Genomic DNA, 25,688 nt, shown 5'->3' with positions numbered 1-25,688 from the left:
TAGGTGTTTCAGATATGATTGGTGCAATAGCAAGTAAGATAATTGACCCTCATGCTGATACAGCTTGCTCACAAATTAGGACTTGTATTAAGAAGCAGTTAAATCAGAAAAAAGGACAACCTGTTGGAAAATTATAAAAAGAGAATTTGTCAAAGGGTTAGTAAATAGTATTTAATTTTCATATTTTCATGACAAACTATTCAATTTTCATGACAAACTTTCAAGAACCAATTCATGTGATCAGTTTTCACATATTGGGTGGGAAATTAATAAAATCAGTACCCTTTTTAACCTCCTCTTTGGACCCTAGTTATATAAAATTAGGTAATTTATAATCCTTGATTCATGACACAAATAATAGCTCAAGCATGGCAGTTGCCTATTTTTAATAATATAACAAACACGTATGACTCCATCATTCCGCATGAGAACTAGAACCTTGACAAGAACTCACATCAGATTTACCCATGTGGGCCTTAATATAAAACAGAATTTGCATTGCCTATGTTTCTTTTTAATTAGTAGGAATCCCCCAATCCCCACCTTTTTGGGGGTGGGAGAGGCAAATAACTTTTGCCAGTCTCTTGATTTTCAGCCTTGTTTTGGTTTATATTGTTATAAACCAAACAATAAAATTTAAACAGTTTTGGTCTAGTCAAAACTAATTCTTTGCTTTTTGCTTTCAGTGTCTCATCTAATAATTTTTTCTTAATTGTGAGTTCATGAAGCTATTCTATATTTTCTTCTAATTTTTAGGAACATTTCATATATTTAGGTCTTTACTATATCTGTAATTTATTTTGTGATTGATGAGAGGCAGTAATTAAAAACTTTAAATCTTGTATGGCTGATCATTTGTATCAGCACAATTTATTAAATAGCTCTCTTTTTCTTTCTTTCTTTTTTTTTTTTTTTTTTGAGATGGAGTCTCGTTCTGTCGCCTAGGCTGGAGTGCAGTGGCGCGATCTCGGCTCACTGCAAGCTCGCCTCCCGGGTTCACGCCATTCTCCTGCCTCAGTCTCCTGAGTAGCTTGGACTACAGGCACCTGCCACCAAGCCTGGCTAATTTTTTTGTATTTTATTTAGTAGAGACAGGGTTTCACTGTTTTAGCGAGGATGGTCTCAATCTCCTGACCTCGTGATCCACTCGCCTCGGCCTCCCAAAGTGCTGGGATTACAGGCATGAGCCACCACACCCAGCCAGCTCTCTTTTTCATTGATTTTAATTTACCTCTTTCCTGTATTAAGTTTTCAATATGCATGGGTCTTTTTCTGGCCTCTGTATTGTGTTCCATTGGTATATTTGAGTATATCTACACCATTACCTTATTGCCTCGTTAGTATAGACTAGAGCAGCTCTTGAGGAGGGTCTTGGCTGACTTTTGCCCTTTGCTCATTCACTTTTTTTTTTTTTTTTTTTTTTTTTTTTTGAGACAGGGTCTCACTCTGTCACCCAGGGAGGACTGCACTGGTGTGATCACAGCTTACTGCAACCTCAATCTCCTGGGCTCAAGTGGTTCTCCTACCTCAGCCTCCACAGTTGGGACTACAGGTGTGCACCACCACGCCCAGCTAATTTTTTTTTTTTTTTGAGATGCAGTTTTGCTGTTGTTGCCCAGGCTGGAATACAATGGTGTGATCTCGGCTCACTGCAACCTCTGCCTCCCGGGTTCAAGCAATTCTCCTGCCTCAGCCTCCTGAGTAGCTGGGATTACAGGCACCTGCCACCACGCTGGGCTAATTTTCTGTATTTTTAGTAGAGACATTTTGTATTTTTATTAGTATTTTTAGGGTTTTTACCATGTTGGCCAGGCTGGTCTCGAATGCCTGACCTCAGGTGATCCACCTGCTTCGGCCTCCCAAAGTATTGGGATTACAGGTGTGAGCCACTGTGCCTGGCCACGCCCAACTAATTTTTATATTTTTTATAGAGACGGGGTTTCACCGTGTTGCCCAGGCTGGTCTCAAGCTCCTGGCCTGAAATGATCCACCCACCTCGGCCTTCGTAAGTGCTGTGACTAGAGGTGTGAGTTACTGTGCCTGACCCACGTACGTTTTTTACTATCTTTGTCAAGATTTTTGTAAAACCCTCTTGGGATTTTTAACTGGAAATACATTGAAATTTTTGATAGATCAATTTGGTGAGAATTGACATCCTTAAGATAGTGAGTATACCTACCTATGAACATGGTATTTGCCCATGTAGAATTTTTTTCAAGGAATTTTATGATTTTCTTTATAAAAATTATATACACCCTTTTGGTTAGATTTATTCTTAGGTTTGTAGTTTTTATGGTTATGGTAAATGATACTGTTTGGTTTTTTATTTTTATTTGTATTTTTTTGAGACGGAGTCTTGCTCTGTCGCTCAGGCTGGAGTGCAGTGGTGCGATCTTGGCTCACTGCAACCTCTGCCTCCTGGATTCAAGTGATTTGCCTGCCTCAGCCTCTCAAGTAGCTGGGACCACAAGCGCATGCCACCACGCCTAGCTATTTTTGTATTTTTAGTGGAGGTGGGGTTTCACCATGTTGGCCAGGCTGGTCTCAAACTCCTGACCTCACTTCCACCTGCCTCGGCATCCCAAAGTGATGGGATTACAGGCGTGAGCCACCATGCCCAGCGGTAAATGATATTCTTTTAAAAAATTATATTGTTGCTGGCCTATAGAAAAACAGCTGATTTTCATCTTTTGATTTATGTCCAGAGACTTAGCAAACCCTCTTATTTCTTCTAATATCTGAAGACTATTTTAAATTTCCTATGTAGATAGTATGTTTTACGTGATACATCATTTCTTCCTTTCCAATTCCTATGCCGTTTATTTGCTTTTCTTACTGAATTGGTTAGGATTGGCAGTACAAGTGTTGAATTAAGGTGGTAATTGTAGGTAAATGTGTTTGTTCTCAATACTGGGAGAAAGTTTAAAATATCTTGTTTTTGAGTCTTGGTTGAATTTTTTTCTTAAATTTTAAAAGGATGTTGAATTTTATGAAGACATTTGTACCGCATCTATCAAAATGATGTATTAGTTATCTATTGCTGCATAACAAATTACCTAAAACATTTTGTTGGTGAGGATATGGAGAACTGGGTATCTTCAAATGCTGCTGGTAGGAATGTGAAATGGTGTAGCCACTTTGGAAAAGCTTGTCATTTCCTCAAAATGTTAAACATACAGTTACTGTGTTCTAGCACTTCTTCTCCTGGCTATATATGCGAAAGAAATGAAAACATTCACACAGAACATATGTCTTGTACATGAATTTTCAGAATAGCATTCACAATGGTAAAAAAAATAGAAACATCTCAAATGTGCATCGGTGGATGAATAGAGAAATGTGATATGTCTATACAATAGGATATTACTCAGCAATAAAAAGAGATTAAATACTAACAGATGTTACATGTAAATGAAAGGAACCTTGAAAACTTTATTGTAAGTGAAAGAAGCCAGTCACAAAAGACCACATATTGGGCTGGGTATGATGGCTCAGGCCTGCAATCACAGCACTTTGGGAGGCCAAGGCAGGAGGAGCCCAGGTGTTCACTTGAGCCCAGGAGTTTGAGATCAGCCTGGGCAACATAATGAAGCCCTGTCTCTACAAAAAAAAAAAAAAAAAAAAAATTAGCCAGGTGTGACTACATGTGTCTGTAGTCCTAGCTACTTAGAGGCCCTGAGGTAGGAGGATCACTTGAGCCCAGGAGGTCAAGGCTGCAGTGAGCAGCCTTGTCTCCCCACCCCCAAAAAAATCACATATTATATAATTATATTCATATGAAATGTCTAGAACAGACAGCTCTCTGGAGATAGAAAGTATATTAATTTTTTTTTTTTTTTTAAGGTACAGGGTCTTGGCTGGGCACAGTGGCTCATGCCTGTATTCCGTGCATTTTGGGAGGCTGAGGCAGGCGGATCACCTGAAGCCAAGAGTTCACGACCAGCCTGATCAACATGGAGAAACCCTGTCTCTACTAAAAATACAAAATTAGCTGGGCCTGGTGGCGCATGCCTGTAATCCCAGCTACTCGGGAGGCTGAAAGCAGGAGAATCACTTGAACCTGGGAGGCAGAGGTTGCAGGGAGCTGAGATTGTGCCATTGTACTCCAGCCTGGGCAACAAGAGCGAAACTCTGTCTCAGGAAAAAAAAAAAAAAGAGAGAGAGGGTCTTGCTCTGTTATCCAGGCTGGAGTGCAGTGGTACAATCATAGTTAACTTGCAGCCTCAAACTCTTGGGCTCAAGTAACCTCCTACCTTAGCCTCCCAGGTAGCTAAGACTACAGTTGTGTGCCACCATGCCCAACTCATTAAAAAAAATTTTTTTTAGAGATGGGGATCTTGCTATGTTTCCCAGGCTGTCTCAAACTCCTGGGCTCTAGGGATCCTCCCACCTCAGCTTCCCAAAGCACCGGGATTACAGGTGTGAACACTATGCCTGGCCAGAAAGTAGATTAATGGTTGCCAGGGATTGGGGTTTGGGGAATGATGGGGAGTGACTGCTAATGGACATGTGAATTTTTTGTTGGGGGAAGGTGCCGCAAATATCCTAAAAGTAGATTGTGGTGATGATTGCCCAACTTTGTCAATATACTAAAAACCATTCAATTTTATACTTTAAGTGGGTGAACTGTATGGTATATGGGTTACATTGCAATAAAGCTGTGAAAAGAAAAAAGGTATTTGTGTATGTAGTTAGGTTAGACAGTGCCACATTCTCTTCTTAAAGTGTGTACCAGTTTGCATTCCCACCAACAATGTATAAACATTTCTGTTTCTTCACAGTTTTACCAACAGAATATGTTATCCTACGTTTAAATTTTCACCAGTCTGATAGATGAGAAATGGTATCTTATTTTTTTTAGAGACAAAATCTTGCTCTGTTGGTTTCCCAGGCTAGAGTGCAGTGGCACAATCTCCTCTCACTGTAACCTCTGCCTCCTGGGTTCAAAGGATTTTCCTGCCTCAGCCTCCCGAGTAGCTGGGACCACAGGAATGCACCACCATGCCTGGCTAATTTTTGTATTTTTAGTAGAGACGGGGTTTCACTATGTTGCCCAGGCTGGTCTCAAAACTCCTGACTTCAAGGGATCCACCCACCTCAGTCTCCCAAAGTGGTGGGGGTTACAGGCGTGAGTCTCCGTGCCGGCCTCCTATTTTGTTTTAATTTGTATTTCTGTGAGTGCATTTGAACTTTTTTTTAATATGTTTAAATCACCATTTTTATATCTTTTTTAAATTGTGTATTTTATCAGTTCTTCCCTTGTTTTTTTTGGTCTTTATTCTTCTATTTTATACTTTCTTTATATAATAGAGATGTTAGCCCTGTGTGATATAGTACCTATTTCTAACATTACAGATTGAGTTTTCGTTTGCTTTATATAAATAAAATCATATACATATGCTGTTTTGATGAGCGTATGATCTGTGCTCTAATAGTCTGAGCAGAATTTACTTCTGGGTGATACTTAGGTTTGCTATCATTTGGTACAGAGTTTTCCTTTGCCCTGATAATTCACTTAGTGTTCATTTTTCAGAGTCATTTCACTTTTTATTGCCATGTCAATTTCTACCCTGTCTCATCTGAGACCAAATGGTAGTTCCTTTCTGAAATATCTGTAGACTCCTAGAGGTAAACTTGGAAACTTGGGTATTCATTTTTTTCCTTTTCCTTTTTTTTTTGAGACGGAGTCTTGCTGTGTTGCTCAGACTGGAGTGCAGTGGTGTGATCTGGCTCACTACAACCTCTGCCTCCCATATTCAAGCAATCCTTCTGCCTCAGCTTCCCGAGTAGGTGGGACTGTGGGATTACAGGTGCGCGCCACCATGCCCAGCTAATTTTTGTATTTTTAGTAGAGATAGGGTTTTGCCAGGCTGGTCTCGAACTCCTGATCTCAGGTGATCTGCCCGCCTCAGCCTCCCAAAGTGCTGGGATTGCAGGCGTGAGTCACTGCACCCGGCGGTATTCATTTTTTAATGTTCCCGTTATACTTTGTAATTTCCTTGATAGCATTTGTGTTTTTGTAATTATTTCTATGTTTCCTCTACTGGATTCTAAGCTGTTCAAATGCTGCGTCCTGACTTATTTTTGTGTTCTAGCCTATCCCTATGTTTGGCATAAAGGGAAATGCTCAATAAATGTTATTCAAAGACTGATTAATAAGAACTAGGAAAACGGTAATGTATTTTTTTTGAGACAGGGTCTCACTTTTGTTGCCCAGGCTGGAGTGCAGTGGCATGATCATGGCTAACTGCAGCCTCAACCTCCTGGGCTTAGGTGATCCTCCCACCTCAGCTTCCTGAGTAGCTGGGACCACAGGCTCCACTCCTGGTTAATTTTTATATTTTTTGTAGAGAGGGGGTTTCATCATGTTGCCCAGGCTGGTCTCAAACTCCTGAGTTCAAGCCATCGTCTCACCTCAGCCTCCCAAAGTGCTGGGATTACAGGAGTGAGCCACGGCGCCTGGCCCCAGCTAATGTCATTGTAGGGGAAAAGTTGTCCTTGAGGGACAGGTAAAATTTGAATAACTAAAGAAGAGGGCATTCCTGGTGAGAGAAGACGACCAGCAAAGGGATAGGGATGGGAATAAGTGTGGTATGTGTAGTGAACAGTGAAGATACTTGTCTTATTAGAGCATGTTTATTTTTGCATTCATCCCATCCTCTGTATCTACTGTATGAAAGGAACTGGTTTAGGTTGTATTAACCACAGATTTTGAAAATCTAGATACACAGATTTTTAAAATCAAGTGCTTTGGGAGAGTAGTAGGAAAGATTAAGAAGGTAACGAGGAGTGGGATTTTAGAGAGTATTTAAAGAAAGGCATAGGTGTTGAGCTTGATATGGTTGATAGGAGGTGGCAAATGAATGATCTGCTGGAAGGTGTTACTTTCCTGATGTTTTGAGGGAGGCACACAATGTGGATTGGGGGAAGAGAATTATAGAAAGTATTGAGTCCTGAGTGGAAGAGGTTGTATAGGGGCTGACCCATATAGGACAGCTAGGAATTGGCCAAATGGGCAAGCAGGGGAAGGATGTTCAAGACAATAGAGATGACAGAATAGAGAACTACAAATAACTGGAATAATGTGTGTAGGGACTAAAAGAAGATGTAGCTGGACAAATGAACATGGGTTAAATTGGTGATTTCTAGACCTGAATATGTCCAAATGAACATTTCATGCTGAAAAATAGACCTAGACCCCTAGCTAGTGACTACTAAATCAGAATGCATGAGATTTCATTTTGCAGATGATGAGGAACTATTGAAGAATTTTGAAAGGGGCCGTGGTTTTTTTTTTTTTTTGAGACGGAGTTTTGCTCTTGTTGCCCAGGCTAGAATGCAATGGCTTGATCTTAGCTCACCACAACTTCTGCCTCCCGGGTTCAAGCGATTCTCCTGCCTTACCCTCCTGAGTAGCTGGGATTACAGGCATGCGCCACGATGCCTGGGTTATTTTGTATTTTTAGTAGAGACAGGGTTTCTCCATGTTGGTCAGGCTGGTCTCGAACTCCTGACCTCAGGTGATCCGCCCGCGTCAGCCTCCCAAAATGCTGGGATTACAGACGTGAGCCACTGTGCCCGGCAGGGGCCGATGTTATTATACCATCTTGGATCATCTTGGTATTGCAGTAGATGAACTGAAAGAGAAGGGAACATTAAAGGCGAAGAGGCAAATTCTTAGGCTAGTATAATTACCATGTAGAGAAATGATAATAAGGATCTAAATAAGGGCAGAGGGAATACGATTTTATAGGGGAATCAGAAGTGAGAGAGTGTGATGTATTGATGGATCAATGAGTCTTTTTATCCCCTTACTTTGGGGAGGTCACAGAGAAAATGAAGAGTTTAGGACATACTGGGTTTCTCCCACAGTTTTCTTCATCTCATTTAATGGCTATTCCAGGTGCCCAGACCAATATCTTTGGATTCATTCATTTTTTTCCCTATTTTTATTGTGGTATAATAGACATAACATAAAATTTATAATCTTAGTCATTTTCAGGTGTGTAGTCCAGTGGTATTAAGTATGTTCATAATGTTACCAAATCATCACACCATCTGTCTCCAGAAGGTTTTTCATTGTGTAAAACTGAAACTCTATACCCATTAAATAACTCCCCATTCTTCCCTGCCCCTAGCCCTGGCAACCACCATTATACTTTATATCTCTGATTTTTACCATTCTAAATCCCTCTTATAAATGGACCCATAACAGTATTTATCTTTTTGTGACAGACTTATTTAATTTAGCATAATATCATTAAGGTTTGTCCATGTTATAGCATATTGCAGAATTTCCTTCCTTTTAATGGCTGAATAATATTCCCCTGTATGGATATACCACAATTTGGTTATCCATTCATCTGTCAATGAAGAATTGGGTTGCTTTCATGTTTTAGCTATTGTAAATGATGCTACTATGAACAAATAGCTCCTAGAGACAGTTCTTTTGAGTATTTCTGCAGAAGTAGAATTGCTGGATCATATGATAATTCTGTTTTTTTTTTTTTGAGATGGAGTTTGCTCTTGTTTCCCAGGCTGGAGTGCAATGGCGCAATCTTGGCTCACTGGAACCTCTCCCTCCCCGGTTCAAGCGATTCTCCTGCCTCAGCCTCCCGAGTAGCTGGGATTACAGGCATGCGTGACCATGCCCGACTAATTTTGTGTTTTTAGTAGAGACGGGGTTTTTCCATGTTGGTCAGGCTGGTCTCGAACTCCCAACCTCAGATGATCCGCCCACCCCAGCCTCCTAAAGTGCTAGGATTACAGGTGTGAGCCACCATGCCCAGCTGGTAATTCTATTTTTAACTTGTTGAGGAACTGTCATACTGTTTTCCCTGGTGGATGTACAGTTTTACATTCCCACTAACAATGCGCAAAGGATTCAGTTTCTCCTTATACTTGTCAACACTTATTATTGTCTTTTTCTTTTTGATAGCAGCCATCCTAATGGATATGAGGTGATATTGTAGTTTTGATTTGCCTTTCCTTAATGATGCTTGGTGATGTTGAGCACCTTTTTTCTGTGAGTTTTTTTTTTACTATGATGATAGTGTCTTTTGATGCACAAAATTTGTTAATTGTAATGGAATCCAATTTGTCTATTTTTTTGTTGTTTTTGCCTGTGCCTTTAGTTTCACATCTGAGAAATTATTGCCAAATCCAGTGTTGTGAAGCTTTCCCCCTGTGTTTTCTTTTAGGAGTTTTATTGTTTTAGGTCTTAAATTTAGGTCCTTGATCTATTTTGAGTTAATTTTTGTATAATGGGGTTAGGTAAAGGCCCAACTTCATTTTTCTGTGTGTGTGTATATCCAGTTTTCCCAGCACCATTTGTTGAAAAGACTGTCCTTTGCCCATTGAACAGTTTTGGCATCCATGTCAAAAATCATTTTTTGATTTTTTTGAAGATTTATTTCTGAGCACTCTATTCTATCCCATTGGTCTTTATGCCTGTCATTATGCCAGTATCATACTGTCTTAATTACTATAGCTTTGTAAGAAGGTTTGAATCAAGAATTGTGAGTCCTTCAGCTTTGTTCTTTTTTTTTCTTTTTTTTATGACATGGAGTCTCACTCTGTTGCCCAGGCTTGAGTGCAGTGGCACGATCTTGGCTCACTGCAACTGCCGCCTCCTGGGTTCAATCAAATTCTCCTGCCTCAGCCTCCTGAGTAGCTGGGATTACAGGCGCCCACCACCACTGCTAATGTTTTTTTGTATTTTTAGTAGAGACAGGATTTCACAATATTGCTCAGGCTGATCTCGAACCCTTGACCTCAGGTGATCTGCCCACCTTGGCCTCCCAAAGTGCTGGGATTACAGGCATGAGCCACTGTGCCTGGCCTGTTCTTTTTTTTTCCCCCTGAGACTAATCTGGCTCTTTGGGATCCCTTGAGAGTCCATATGAATTATAGTATGGGTTTTGCATTTCTACAAAAAAAAGTAATTGGGATTTTGATAGGGACTGTATTGAACTGTGGACTATGTAGGGAAATATTGATATTTTAATAATCTTAATTGTTTTACTCATGAATATGGGATGTGCCTCCACTTGCTTATGTCTTCCTTAATTTTTTTAAGCAGTATTTTATAGTTTTCATTGTACAAGTCTTTCACATTTCTGGTTAATTCCTAAGTATATTATTCTTTTTGTTGCTATTGTAAGTGGAATTGTCTTGTAATTTCCTTTCAAATTGTTCCTTGTTCATGTATAGAAATGCAACTGATTTTTTTTATGTTGACTTTGTATCTTGCTACTTTGTTGAATTTATTTACTGGTTTTAATAGTTTTTTGCAGAATCTTTAGGGTTTTCTGCCTATAAAATCATATCACTTGCAGACATAATTTTATTTCTTCATTTTGTTAGGGTGACTTTTATTTCTTTCTCTTTTTTCTTTTCTTTTCTTTTTTTTGAGATGGAGTCTCACTCTGTCGCCCAGGCTGGAGTGCAGTGGCACGATCTCAGCTCACTGCAACCTCCGCCTCCCAGGTTCAAGTGATTCTCCTGCCTCAGCCTCTCGAGTAGCTGGGATTACAGGCTCCTGCCACCACGTCCAGATAATTTTTGTATTTTTAGTAGAGACGGGGTTTCACTATGTTGACCAGGCTGATCTCAAACTCCTGACCTCATGATCCACCCGCCTTGGCCTCCCAAAGTGCTGGGATTACAGGTATGAGCCACTGCACCTGGCCTAATTCTTTTTCTTATCTAATTCGTTTGGCTAGAACTCCTTAGTACTATGTTGAATGAAAGTGGTGAAAGTGAGGCCATGTGCGGTGGTGAAAGTGAGGCCAGGCGCGGTGGCTCATGCCTGTAATCCCTAAACTTTGGGAGGCCGAGGCAGGGAGACCACCTGAGGTCAGGAGTTTGAGACCAGCCTGGCCAACATGGTGAAACCCTGTGTCTACTAAAAATACGAACATTAGCCGAATGTGGTGGTGGGCGCCTGTAATCCCAGCTACTCGGGAGGCTGAGGCAGAAGAATCACTTTAACCCGGGAGGCGGAGGTTGCAGTAAGCCGAGATCGCGCCACTGCACTCCAGCCTGGGCGACAAGAGCGAAACTCCATCTCGGGAAACAAACAAACAGAAAGTGGTGAAAGTAGGCATCCTTGCTTATTCCTGATTTTAGATGAAAAACTTTCAGTTTTTCAAGATTGAATGTGGTTTTTTCACATAATGGCTTTTATTTTGTTGAGGTAGATTCCTTCTATTCTTAGTTTGTTGAGTGTTTTTTACCATGAAAGGGGTTGAATTTTGTCTAGTGCTTTTTCTACATCAATTGAGATGATCACGTGGTTTTTTTCTCTCATTCTGTTGATGTGGTATATTAATTACATTGATCCGTTCTTTTTTTTTTTTTGAAATGGAGTCTCACTCTGTCACCCAGGCTGGAATGCAGTGGCGTGATCTCGGCTCATTGCAACATCTGCCTCCTGGGTTCAAGCAATTCTCCTGCCTCAGCCTCCCGAGTAGCTGGGACTACAGGCATGTGCCACCATGCCTGGCTAATTTTTGTATTTTTAGTAGAGAGCGGGGTTTCACCATGTTGGCCAGGCTGGTCTCGAACTCCTGAACTCAGGTGATCCACCTACCTCTGCCTCCCAAAGTGCTGGGATTACAGGTGTGAGCCACCAAGCCCAGCCATTGATCCATTTTTATATGTCAAACCATCCTGACATTTCAGGAATAAATCCTGCTTGATCATGGTTATAATCTTTTGGTTGTTTAAGAATGTATTGTTTTGTGAATTTTTCAGTTTTACTTATGTTATTGATTTCTAACTTTATCCCATTATGATCAGAGAACATAGTTAATATATCTGTCTTTTAAAATTTATTGAGACTTAATCTGTGACCTGACATATAGTCTGTCATAGAAGATATCCCTTGTACCCTGAGTAGAATGTGTATTCTGTTGTTGTTAGAGTGTCTGTATATGTCTGTTATGTCTAATTGGTTTATGGTGTTATTTAAGACCTCTCTTTTCGTAGCTATTTTCTTTCCGGTGTTCTGTTCGTTATTGAAAGGAGGAGTATTGAAGTCTCCAACTATTGTTGTAGAACTGTCTATTTCTCTTTTCAATTCTGTTAGTTTTTGTTTCATATTTTGATTGTCATTAGGCATATAAATGTTTATAGTCATTATGTTTTGTTGCTTTATTGTACCTTTTATTAATATATAATGTCTTTTTTTCTTTAAACTTTTTTCATTTTAAGTCTATTTTGTTTAATATTGGTATAGCTACTCCTGCTGTCTTTTGCTTATTATTTGTGTGGAATATCTTTTTCCATTCTTTCATTTCCAATCTGTTTGTTTGTTTCTTTTTTTTTTTTTAACTTTTAAGTTCAGGGTACAAGTGCAAATTTGTTACATAGGTAAACTTGTGTCATGAGGGTTTGTTTTACAGATTATTTCATCACCCAGGTACTAAGCCTAGTACCCATTAGTTGTTTTTCCTGATTCTCTCTCTCCTCCTACCCTCCAACCACAGAATGCCCCCAGTGTGTGTTATTCCCCTCTATGTGTCCATGTGTTCTCATCATTTAGCTCCCACTCATAAATGAGAACATGTGGTATTTGGTTTTCTCTTCCTATGTTAGTTTTCTAAGTATAAAGGCCTTCAGATCCATCTGTGTTCCTGCAAAGGCCATGATCTCATTCTTTTTTATGGCTGGATAGTATTCCATGGTGTATATGTACCACGTTTTCTTTATCTAGCCTATCACTGATGGACATTTAGGTTGATTCCATGTCTTTGCCATTGTGAATAGTGGTGCAGTGAACATACATATGCATGTGTCTTTATAATAGAATGATTTCTATTCCTTTGGATATATACCCAGTAATGGGATTGCTTGGTTGAATGGTATTTCTGTCATTAGGTCTTTGACCTAATTGTCTTCCACAATGGCTGAAGTAATTTACACTCCCACCAACAGTGTATAAGCATTCCTTTTTTCTCCACAACCTCACCAGTATCTGTTATTTTGTGATTTTTTAACAGTAGCCATTCTGACTGGTGTTAGATCATATCTTATTGTGGTTTTGATTTGCATTTATTTAATGATCCACGATGTTGAACTTTTTTCATATGATTGTTGGCCACATGTATGTCTTTTTTTCAGAAGTGTCTGTTCAAGTCCTTTGCCCACTTTTTTTTTTTTTTTTTTTTGAGACAGTCTCGCTTTCCCAGGCTGGAGTACAGTGGCATGATCTGGACCTCAACCTCCATCTCCTGGGTTAAAGTGATTCCCATGCCTCAGGTACCCAAGTAGCTGGAACTACAGGCATGTGCCACCACAGCTGGCTAATTTTTATATTTTTAGTGGGGATGAGGTTTCTCCATATTGACCAGGATAATCTCGAACTCCTGGTCTTAAGTGATCCACCTGCCTTGGCCTCCCAATCCTGGTGCTTTGGGAGTGCCTGGCCTGACCACTTTTTTATCACTTTTTTTTTCTTTTATATTTGTTTAAGTTCCTTGTAGATGCTGGATATTAGATCTTTGTTGGATGCATAGTTTGAGGAATTTTTCTCCGTTCTGTAGGTTGTCTGTTTGTTGATAGTTTATTTTGCCATGCAGAAACTCTTTAGTTTAATTAGATCCTATTTGTCAATTTTTGCTTTTGTTGCAGTTGCTTTTGGTGTCTTTGTCATGAAATCCTTGCCCTTATGTATGTCCTGAATGGTAATGCCTATGTTGTCTTCCAGGTTTTTTTAGTTTTGGGTTTTACATTTAAGTCTTTTTCCTCACTTTGAAAGGATGGTTTTGTTGGATATAGGATCCTTTGTGGGCAGGTTTTTTCTTTTTCTTTTTTCTTTCTTTCTTTTTTATTCCTTTTTTTTTTTTTTTTTTTTTGAGATGGAGTCTCACTCTGTCACCCAGGCTGGAGTGCAGTGGCACAATCTCGGCTCACTGCAACCTCTGCCTCCTGGGTTCAAGCGACTCTTCTACCTCAGCCGCGCGAGTAGCTGGGACTACAGGCACGCATCACCAAGCCCAGTTAATTTTTTGTATTTTTGGTAGAGATGGGGTTTCATCATGTTGGCCAGACTGGTCTCGAGCTCCTGACCTCAGGTGATCTGCCCATCTTGGCCTCCCAAAGTGCTGGGATTACAGGTGTGAGCCACTGCGCTCGGCCGTATTTTTTATTCATTTTTTGAAAACAGGGTTTCGCTATGTTGCATAGGCTGGGCTTGAACTCCTGGGCTTAAGTAATTCTCTCAACTCAGCCTTCTGAGTAACTGGGACAGCAGGTGCCTGCTACCTCTATTGGCTGCAGTTCTTTTCTTTTAGCAATTTGAATATATTGGCCTACTGCCTTATGGCCTCTAAAGTTTCTGATGAGATATCTGCTGATAATCTTATTGTGTAACCCTTGCATGTGATAAATCTTTTCTTTCTTGCTGCTTTCAAGCATCTCTCTTTGTGTTCAGTTTTTGAAAATTTGATTATATCATGTGTTGGTGTGGGTCTCTTTGAATTTATCTTACTTGGAGTTCGTTGAGCTCCTTGGATGTTTTTATTAGGGTCTTTCATCAAATTTGGGACGTTTTCAGCTAATATTTCTTCAAATATTTTCTCTGCCTCTTTTTTTTTCTCCCTCTGAGACCCCCAAAATTCATATGTTGGTCAGCTTGATGGTATCCCAGAGATCCTTTAGGTCTTTCCAGTTTTTTTTCAATCTTTCTTTGTTTCTGTTCCTTACACTCAGTAACTTTTAGTGTCTGTCTTCAAGTTTACTGGTATCTCTTCTGCTTGCTCAAATCTGCCTTTGAATTTCTCTAGTGAATATTTCTTTTCAATTATACTTTTCAGCTCCAGAATTTCCCTTTGGTTTCTTTTCAGATTTTCTGTTTCTTTATTGGTGTTTTAATTTTGTACATATATTGTTTTATTGACTTTCCCCACATCTTTCCTTAGTTCTTGGAGCATATTTAAGATAGTTGTTTTAAAGTCTTTGTGTAGTAGATTAGCTATCAGATGTTTTTCAGGAACAGTTTCTATTGATTTATTTATTTTTTCCTTTGAATGGCCCATCCTTTCCTGGTTTTTTGTTTGCCTTATGAGTTTTTGGAGAAAACTGGACATTTGAATCTCATGTGTTACTCTGGAAATAGAGTCTTCTTCTTCCCCAGGATTTGCTGTTTTTTGTTATTGTTTTTGGTTTTTTATTGTCTTTGTTTCTTTAAAAAAATTTCAGTCACTTTTGGGGTACAAGTGATTATTGGTTACATGAATGAATGGTATAGTGAAATCTGAGATTTTAGTGCACCTGTCACCCAAGTAGTGTACATTGTGCCCAGTGTGTAGTCTTTTTATCCCTCACCCCCACTCCTACCCTCCCCGTTCTGAGTCTCCGTAGTCCATTATATCACTCTGTATGCCTTTGTGTACTCATAGCTTAGCTCCCACTTATAAGTGAGAACATACGGTATTTGGTTTTTCTTTCCTGAGTTATTTCACTTAGAATAATGGCCTCCAACTCTAGCCAAGCTGCTGCAAAATACATGATTTTGTTCTTTTTTATGCCTGAATAGTATTCCATGGTGCATATATACCACATTTTCTTTACTCATTGATCGACAGGCACACGATTAGTTACAAATCTTTGCAATTGTGAATTGTGCTGTAATAAACCTACATGTACAGATGTCTTTTTGATGTGATGACTTTTTTTCCTTTGGGTAGATACCTAGTAGTAGGATTGCTGGATCAAATGGTAGATCTACTTTTAGTTCTCTAAGAAATCTCTGGCCGGGCGTGGTGGCTCACGCCTGTAATCCCAGCACTTTGGGAGGCTGAGGCGGGTGGATCATGAGGTCAGGAGATCGAGACTATCCTGGCTAACATGGTGAAACCCCATCTCTACTAAAAATACAAAAAAATTAGCTGGGTGTGGTGGCACATGCCTGTAATCCCAGCTACTCGGAGGCTGAGACAGGAGAATCACTTGAACGTGGGAGGCGGAGGTTGCGGTGAGCCAAGATTGTGCCATTGCACTCCAGCCTGGGCAAGAAGAGTGAAACTCCATCTCAAAAAAAAAAAAAAAAAAAAAAAAAAGAAATCTCTGGCTGGGCGCGGTGGCTGACACCTGTAATCCCAGCACTTTGGGAGGCCGAGGCAGGTAAATCATGAGGTCAGGAGTTCAAGACCAGCCTGGTCAAGATGGTGAAACCCCGTCTCTACTAAAAATACAAAAAAAAAATTAGCTGGGCGCAGTGGCAGGTGCCTGTAATCCCAGCTACTTGGGAGGCTGAGGCAAGAGAATCGCTTGAACCCGGGGGAAGGAGGTTGCTGTGAGCCGAGATCGCGCCACTGCACTCCAGCCTGGGCGACAGAGCGAGACACTGTCTCAACAAAAAAAATCTCCGTACTGTTTTTCTTAGAGGTTGCACTAATTTACATTTCCACTAGCAGTGCATAAGTGTTCCCTTTTCACCAAGTCCATGCCAATATCTATTGTCTTTTGTCTTTTTAATAATGGCCATTCTTGCAGGAGTAAGATGGTGTGTCATTGTGGTTTTAATTTGCATTTCCCTAAATGACTAGTGATATTGAGCACTTTTTCATTTATGTGTTGGCCAGTTGTATATCTTCTTTTGAGAAATGTTTGTTTGTGTCATTTTCCCACTTTTTCATGAGATTTTTTTTTTCTTGCTGATTTGTTTGAGCTCCCTGTGGATTCTGGACATTGGTTGTTTGTTGGATGCACAGTTGGCAAATATTTTCTCCCATTCTGTGGGTTGTCTCTTTACTCTGATGATGATGCTGATTATTATTTTTTGCTGTACAGAAGCCTTTTAGTTTAATTAGGTCCCATTTATTTATTTTTGTTTTAGTTGCATTTGCTTTTGGGGTCTTAGTCATGAATTTTTTGTCTAGGCCAATGTCCAGAAGAGTTTTTTCTAGGTTATCCTCTAGGACTTTTATGGTTTTAGGTCTTAGATTTAAATCTTTGATCCATCTTGAGTTGATGTTTGTATAAGATGAGAGACAGGGATCCAGTTTCATTTTTCTACTTGTGGCTAGCCAGTTTTCTCAGCACCATTTATTAAATAGGGTGTCCTTTCCCCAATTTATGTTTTTCATGCTTTGTCGAAGAGAGTTGGTTGTGGATATTTGGTTTTATTTCTGGATTCTTTAATCTGTTCCATTGGCCAATGTGTCTATTTTTATATCAGTACCATGCTGTTTTGTTAACTATAGCATGGTATAATTTGAAGTCCAATAATGTGATGCCTTCAGATTTGTTGTTTTTGCTTAAGATTGCTTTGGCTATTCAGCCTCTTTTTTGGTTTCATATGAATTTTAGGATTTTCTTTCTCTAAATCTGTGAAAAAGGATGTTGCTGTTTTGATCAGATTTGTATTGAATCTGTAGATTGCTTTAGATGCGTATGGTCATTTTCATGATATTGATTCTTCCAATCCATGAGCATGGGATGTGTTTCCATTTGTTTGTGTTATCTATGGTTTCTTTCATCAGTGTTTGTAGTTCTTCTTTAGAGATCTTTCACCCCGTTGGTTAAGTATATTCCTAGGTATTTTATATATATTTTTGCAGCTGTTATAAAATGGATTGAGTTCTTAATTTGATTCTCAGCTTGGTCATTGTTGTCGTATAGCAGTGCTATTGGATTTGTGTTCATTGACTTTGTAACCTAAGATTTTACTAAATTCACTTATCAAATCTAGTAGTCTTTGGAGGAATCTTCAGCATTTTGTAGGTATACGATCATATCATCAGCAAACAGCGATAGTTTGACTTCCTGTTTTCCAATTTGGATGCCCTTTATTTCTTTCTCATGCCTGATTGCTCTGGCCAGGACTTAAAGTACTATGTTGAAAAGAAGTGATTAAAGTGAGCATCCTTGTCTTATTCCAGTTCTCAGGGGGAATGCTTGCAACTTTTTCCCATTCAGTATGCTTTGTCGTATATGACTTTTATTATTTTGAGATAATTCCCTTCTGTGCCTTGTCTTTTGGGTGTTTTTATCATAAAGGGATGCTTGATTTTATTGAATGTTTTTTCTGCATCTATTGAAACAATCATGTGGTTTTTGTTTTTAATTGTTTATGTGATATATCACATTTATTGACTTGCATATGTTAAACCGTCCCTGCATTCCTGGGATTAAACCCACTTGATCATGGTGTATTATCTTTGATGTGCCATTTGATTTGGTTAGCTAGTATTTTGTTGAGGATTTTTACATCTATGTTCATCAGGGATATTGGTCTGCAGTTTTCTTTCTTTTTGTTATATCCTTTCCTGGCTTTGGTATCGGGGTGATACTGACTTCACAGAATGAAGAAGAACAGGTTGCTTCCTTGATGTGGTGCTGTCCCCCTTCCCCTAGGAGTAGGAGTCCCTGAGAGCCAGACTACTGTAAGTACTGCTGCTCCTCTGGGTCTAGCTGCCCAGTGGGGTTGCCACATTCCAGGCTGATTCTGGGGAATGTCTGCAAGGGATCCAGTGATGTTATCTGTCCTCAAGTCTCCCAGCAATGTGTACCAGCACCAGCTCTCATAGGGGTAACAGGGGAATGACATACATTGTGAGATTCCTTGGTTGTAAATAGCCATAGTGCGTTGGCTTTCTTAAATGCTGGTTGTAGTATTAATAAACTGGTCATGTGGACAGACTCAGGACATCCTGGTTAGCCAGGGTACTGCAGACAGTGCTGATAGCTGAGGTCATGTATAAGTTTTCTCCTTCCTGGGTGCAATGTTATTTTACCTGTAGATGCTGTAATAAACTGTGTCTGTTGGCCTCCAGCCAGGAGGTGGTGCTTGGAAAAGAGTGCTAGCTGTGGTTGAAGTGGTGGGATATGTGCTTGTCTTATGTTACCCATGGGAGGTATTTTGGTTTATCAGATGATGGGTGAGGCCATAGGGCTCCCAAAAGTTTCTGTCTTTTGTGTTAACCTACCAGGGCAGGTGGAGGGGCAAAGCCAGGTCGGGGCTTGGTCAGGCAGGCCTGCTCTTTGGCTCTGCATGTGTGGGGTAAGCACAGACCCATGTTGGGCTTTTGGAGCCATTCCCTGGCCACTGGAGTAATGTTCCAGGAAAAAGCTTAGCTGCCTCTGCTTCACAGAAGAGTTCATGCAGGGAGTAGGGAGTAGCAGGTGGGAGTAAGTCTCATCCCCCTCCTACACACTTGGCAAGGCGGGTCTCTCACTCAGAGTGTTCACTAGCAGCAGCTAGCTAAATTCCAAGCTGTTTACATACAGGAACCTCATCTTTCAGGCCACGCCCCTTTTCATCCACTGGCAATGCCAGAGCACCCAACTTCTGTGTCTGTGGTTACAGCTCACTTCCCAGTCATCCGCCCAGTTCAGCCAAGGCAGTTCATCCCCACTTGAAATTATATTTTGAATTTCAAATTGGGAGCTTCTTTCAACCTGCAACCACTGCCTGAGTTGGTTGGCAGAACTTTGTGAACTCTCCTGTGACACAGAATCAGGAATAGCTTCCCTTGGTTTGCGTTGGAGACTGGGAATACGCACAAGGCTCTTCCCGCCCCTGGTCCTTCTTGTATATTCTCCGCTGCTCCCTATATTAGTTTTAGCACTGGGTGGGGTTAAGGCCTCCTCTGTGGGCCGGATTTCCAGTTTTCATAGTGGGGGTGTATACTCTGGAGGTAATCTCTCTCCCTCTCACACTCTGGGGACTTACAGTTTTTTACCTGGCTCATGGTGTAGACTGCAGCCTGCCCCTTCTTTCAAAGGATCTGTGGTTTCTTTCCATTTTTCCATTAAGTTCCTGCATTGCTTCTTTGAAAAAAGTTCACAGTTTGAGTCTTTACCCACTATTTTTTCTTTCCAAGTGGGAGAGGCATGCCAACACTACCTCCAATCTGCCATCTTGGGGAGAGTGGGAATTTTTTTTTTTTTAATTAAAATTTAAATTTTTGTAGGCTGATTTTGTGGCAAGGATCAGGCTAAGATGTATTTAAGGTCTTCTCAGGTCTTTTCTGAGCCTGGGCATGTGTGGTCACTTTCCACATTTTTTCATATATATAGTTTTTGAATGTTCTAGTCTTTATTTTATTTTATTTTTTATTTTGAAACAGAGTCTTGCTCTGTTGCCCGGGCTGGAGTGCAGTGGCTCGATCTTGGCTCACTGCAACCTCCGCCTCCCGGGCTCAAGCTCCTGCCTCAGCCTCCCGAGTAACTGGGATTACAGGCACCTACCACCACCCTGGGCTATTTTTTGTATTTTTAGTAGAGACGGGGTTTCACTATGTTGGCCAGACTGGCCTTGAACTCCTAACCTCAAGTGATCTTAGCCCACCTTGGCCTCCCAAAGTGCAGAGATTACAGATGTGAGCCACCGCGCCCAGCCAAATGTCCTGGTCTTTAATGTGTGGCTCTCAAAAGGGAAAAAAGAGTAAAATGGGGTTTGCTGGCCTTTTAAGTCCCCTAGAAGTGACTTCAGCCAGAGGGGGAGAGGCTTGCAACAGTGAAGGGAGGCATAACAATAATATCTACTCATTTCTTTGTGTGCTCCTCTGTGATCAGAAGCAATAATCAGTAATCAGAGCACAGATCTCTGATATTTGGAAAATAGTCCTTTTTGCTTACCATGGCCCTCACAAGTTGCATGCAGACTGTTCCAGGAGCACGTGCACAGCTGTATACCCTCGAGTTGGGGGATGGGTAGCTGATACTGTGCTGAGAGCTAGAATGACCGAAATTAACCACAGTTTATTGTCCAAGCCTTCCCTTGGAGGTTGTAAGCCTTTAGTATCTTCTAGAGTTCCAAAATAATTACATTAGATAGATTCTGCCAGTGCAATTGTTGTCTAGACAGGGATACAGATTCCTGGTGCATCCTACTCCATCATCTTCTGAGAATCCTCCAGCCTGGATTCATTCTTGACTTCTTTCTTTCTCTCATAGCAATCAATCCACATCAATTTTCCTTGCAAATGTCATCCTTTTATCTGCAAAATACATCTAAAGATTGACCACTTTTTTTTTTTTGAGACAAGGTCTCACTCTGTCACCCAAACTGGAGTGCAGTAGTGAGATCTTGGATCACTGCAGCTTCAACCTGCCCAGCGTCCTGAGTAGCTGGGACAACGGGGTGCGCCATCACACTTGGCTATGATCACTTTTCACTACCTCCAGAACTACCACTCTGGTCCCAGCCAGTATCACTTCTCATCTCATTATGAGTTGGTGCAAAAGTAGTTTGCATTACATTAAAAGTAATGGCAAAAGTGCAGTTACTTTTGCACAACATATATTATTGCAGCCTGCTAACTGACCCCTGTTTCTGCTGTTGTCCCCTTGTCTGTTCTCAACCCAGCATCTGAATGATCCTTATAATAATCAGATCATCTTTTTGTGTAAAACCTTTCTTCTCTCTGAAGTCAAAGTCCTTACAGGGGACCTACTTGGCTCCTTTCCCTTACCTTTCTGTCCTCTTCTTCAACTATTCTTTCTTCCTCTTGCTCAGTTCACTTCAGCTCTATTGGGTCCCCTTGCCGATCCTTTAACTAGTCAGGCATACATCCTCTTGAGGGTGTTGAATTTCTTTTGACTAGAAGGCTCTTCCGCCAGGCCTTGCCACAACTCACTTCTACTTTTAGGTTTTTACTCATATGTCACTTTTTTAGTGAGTCCTTATCTGACCACTCAATCTGAATTGGCAGCTCTCCCTGCCAAATAATCCCTATCTCTTTGGTTAATTTAACTCCTTAGCCTCCTTCACCATCTACATGTATAGTGTACTATTTTATTTTTTTCTCTCTCCTCTGCAGTGTAAGATCCATAAAAACAGGGACTTTGCCTTTATTCACTACTGGACCCAGGCACCTAAAATTGTGCTATCATATAATAGTGCTCATTTAGTATTTGTTGTGTGATTGAATTAATGAATGGGGTGCTTGGGTTATCCTGGCATCAGTGCTTAGTATTTATGTATACCTTATCTAATTTCAATGAAGTAGAGGCAATAAAACATCTAGTAGACAAATCTGGAAGAGAGAGTTGAGTGAAGCTGTAGGAGTAGATTTCATAGCTTAGAAAGAGTGTAAAGAATCTGAAGAGAAAAGGACTAGGGATGGGATCCTGGAAACACCCACCTGTAAGGGTTGACTGGAGAACAGCACTGTCCTAAGACTTCACCAACTGGGAACAAAAGACCTGTGCTTTGAAGGTCCTCATATGGCCTTCCTCCAGCAGCTACACCCCTACCCATAGAGTGAAGACTTTGGGGGGGCCAAGGTGACTAGACTAGTCTACCTGTTCTCTTTCTAGATCAGTCTTTGAATATTTGATCCTAGAATTTCCTGCCCATGTGTCCCGTCACAACTCTCTTCTCTGATTCTTTCCTCTCTTGACTGTACAACACATATGGGATCCCCTGTGTTTAAGGGATGGCCAAGGAGCAGCTGTTTGCAGTCACGTGACCAGAGCTTGGACCTGTAGGCTTTATATATGTGTGCATATGAAGTCCTTCGTAGTATAAAGTGGAGCTAAAAGTGGGAAGAGAAAAGGAGTTGGCTGCAGATAAGGGGAAGGGGTATGGACTTTCCTTCCTATGTCCCTACGTAACATGAAGGGAACCTGAGAACTCATAAATAGAACTTGGCCTTTCAGGTTATTGTTAGTCAAGATAGGAGGATGGAATAATTTAACAGCTTGATTTAGAACTTTTAAAAATATTTAGACACATGGTATGTAGGTTTCCATTTGTATTCTTGTCCCAGGCCCCTTGAAAAGGAGGGTTGAGCCTGCAAGGGGGAATTGAAAGGGAGTATCCAGAGAGGGAAAAGATAAATTCAGGGTAGAGTTTCAAGAAGGGAGTGATTAACAGTGTCAGATGCTTCAGAGGCATCAAGTCCTACGAAGACGGAAATGTATCCATTGGATTCTACAAGCAGAATTTAGTAAAAGTTTCGGTTGAGTGGGGATGGATGCCAAACTTTGATAGAAGGAGGAATACTTGAGAAATTAGGAAGCGGAGACAGAGTATAAAATATAAAAGATTTCTTATCTAGAAACTTACCTGAGAAAGGAAGGAACTGGAGCAGTAGCTGGAAGGGTATGCAGGATAATGGGAGAGGACTTTTCTTTTTTTCTTTTTTTTATTTTTTAGACAGGGTCTTGCTCTGTCACCCAGGCTTGAGTGCAGTGGCAGGATCACAGCTCACTGTGGCCTCAACCTCCTGGGCTCAAGCGATCCTCCCACCTCAGCCTACCAAGTAGCTGGGACTACAGGTTTGCACTACCAGGCCCAGCTAAGTTTTTTATTTTTTGTAGAGACAGGGGTTTCCCTATGTTGGCCAGGCTGGTGTGGAGCTCCTGGGCTCAAGTGGAGCTCCTGGGCTCAAGTGATCCTTCTGCCTCCCTCTCCCAAAGTGTTGGGATTACAGGCCTGAGCCACCTTCCCCAGCCAACTTTTCTACTTTTAAGATGAGAGGATCTTGCAAATGCTTATATGTTGAGGGAAAGAAGTCCAATGGTAGTAAGAGAAAGTTAAGGAAAAAGGGAATAATTGATGGAACAAGGCCTACGATCAAGTGCTTAAGTCAATACATTAGCCTTTGAAAGGAGGAGGACTATTTGAGGAGGCTTGGGAGTTAGAAGTTGGGCTTGGGATGTTTGGATGGGTGCTGATGCTAAGTTGGTGGGGTGAGATAGCAGGAACATGTCTAATAGTGACTCAGGAGGCTGAGGTGGCAGAATCACCTGAGGCCAGGAGTTCAAGATCAGACTGGGTAACATAGCAATAGCTTATATTTAAAAATAAAAGTAAAAAGTAAGAAATACTGACCTGAGCATGGTGGCATATGCCTATAGTCCGAGCTCCTCAGGAGGCTGAGGCAGAAGGATAGCTTGAGCCCAGGAATTTGAGGCTGCAGTGAGCTGTGATCTCACCACTGCAATCCAGCCTTGGTGACAAGAATGAGACCCCAACTCTAAAAAATTTTTTTTCCTTAAACATTGTTTTATAGTAGTTTTTGGGCTAGTCCTATTTTTCAAACTTGATTTTATACTCCTGGGGAGCAGGGGTTATACCTGTAGCCACTTAATAAGAACCTGTTATTAGAACTTGCCCAATGGAGAAAAAAAAAAGAACCTGTTTGAAATGCAGCCCATAATACGGAGCATAGGCTTCATACGTTGATTCTGTCCTCACTCAATAGTTGTTATGTGGTGGTGAGTTAAAATTTTAAGTTTGATAAAAACTTCTGATTTCTCAAAAACTTAGAAATAATTTATTATATTCCTTATGTGAATGTGTGACATATGGCTTTGGAAGTGATTTGTTTTATTAAGTATTTACTATCTCAATCACATCTGTTTGAGCATAGTGCTTTTTAATATAATTATATTAATATTATCTTTTTTCCCCTCCCGCTGGTAGTTCCAAAGAACTACTGGTTCAGATTTTAGCTCTTCCCAAGTTGTGAAAATAGTGAAGGATGCTTAGACTACTTAACATACAAACTGTAAGTAAAATTTATTTCTGCTATTATTATATATATTGGGAATAGTACCTTATATGGTGATAGTATGATGGGACTGTGGAATTTTATTAATTTTTCTTCTTAAGATACAAAGACTTTCTATTCCATTTTATGTTTATAAGATCAAAAGGGAGGCTAATAGTACTGATCAGTAAGATGAAATTTCTGCTTTTTTTCAGGTATTTCATTTTATTCTAGAAGTTTCTGGAAATTCTTTGTTATTTTATTTCCATATCTGTATATTGCCAGCAGGCAAACATAATACAAGGGCATAATATTAATGGAATGATTTATGGGAACTATATACTTTCCTTCAAATATGCTTGATTTTTCTGCATTCTTTTTGACATGAGAAAATTCTGTTAGTAATAAATCTCTGTACTTCCTCTGTATGAAAATTTTTGCATACATGAAATCAAAATAATTTTTTAGGAGTAATTTAATGCGTAAATCCAGATCATATAGGAAGGGGAAAAAATGTAAGAGGATAAAAAATTACTTGAAGCCATTTGCTATATTGCATCTTGAACTAATATCAAAACAATTGAGGAAAGTATGATAGAACTAATGTCAAAAAATTGAGGAAAGTATGATAAAATAATATCGAAGGCATTCCAAGTGGTAACTACTTTATTTTTAAACTACTTTATTTGAAAATATAAGCAATTCAAATAAATCTCTCTTACATACAGTTCCTGTATTCAAAGTGTGAATACAAAATGAGATTGCTGCCATAAGCAAAAGACAGTTCCGATTGTTCAAACAAACCAGATGAGGCAAAGAAGAAGAATGAAATATTTAAGAATCAATAATCTTTTGATTTGTTAAATAGGCAAATAGTTTTAAAAGTTTTCTCAGTCTGGCACATTTTATGTGTTAAATGAATAAGAGATCTTTAACATTTCTAGAAACTAACATTTCAGGAATAAAACAACATCTTTATAAAGGGAGAAAGTCATAACCTTTTTTTTTTTTTTTTTTTTTTTTTGAGATGGAATCTCACTCTGTCGCCAGGCTGGAGTGCAGTGGCGCGATCTGGGCTTACTGCAACCTCCACCTCCTGGGTTCAAGCGATTCTCCTGCCTCAGCCTCCCAAGTAGCTGGGACTACAGGCATGTTTCACCATGCCCAGCTAATTTTTGTATTTTTAGTAGAGGTGGGGTTTCACCATGTTGGCCAGGATGGTCTCGATCTCTTGAC

At 40.2% G+C, this 25,688-nt stretch overlaps 1 protein-coding gene across 8 annotated transcripts in view; it reads left to right on the top strand.

The window, feature by feature from the left end:
• Positions 1-25,688, top strand: part of ELF2 (E74 like ETS transcription factor 2) — a 142,756-nt gene that overhangs the window by 25,242 nt on the left and 91,826 nt on the right. For 7 of the 8 annotated variants that reach the window (XM_054553537.2, XM_054553533.2, XM_024245933.3 and 4 more), the window contains exon 2: positions 24,386-24,470. The exons of the other annotated variant lie outside the window; for it this stretch is intronic. The gene's annotated coding sequence lies outside the window, so the exon portion shown is untranslated. The remainder of the gene's footprint in view (positions 1-24,385; positions 24,471-25,688) is intronic. 8 annotated transcript variants of the gene reach the window in all.

Source organism: Pongo abelii, chromosome 3 (assembly GCF_028885655.2).
Source record: "Pongo abelii isolate AG06213 chromosome 3, NHGRI_mPonAbe1-v2.0_pri, whole genome shotgun sequence".
NCBI lineage: Eukaryota > Metazoa > Chordata > Mammalia > Primates > Hominidae > Pongo > Pongo abelii.
This window is presented reverse-complemented; position numbering and strand designations above follow the sequence as displayed.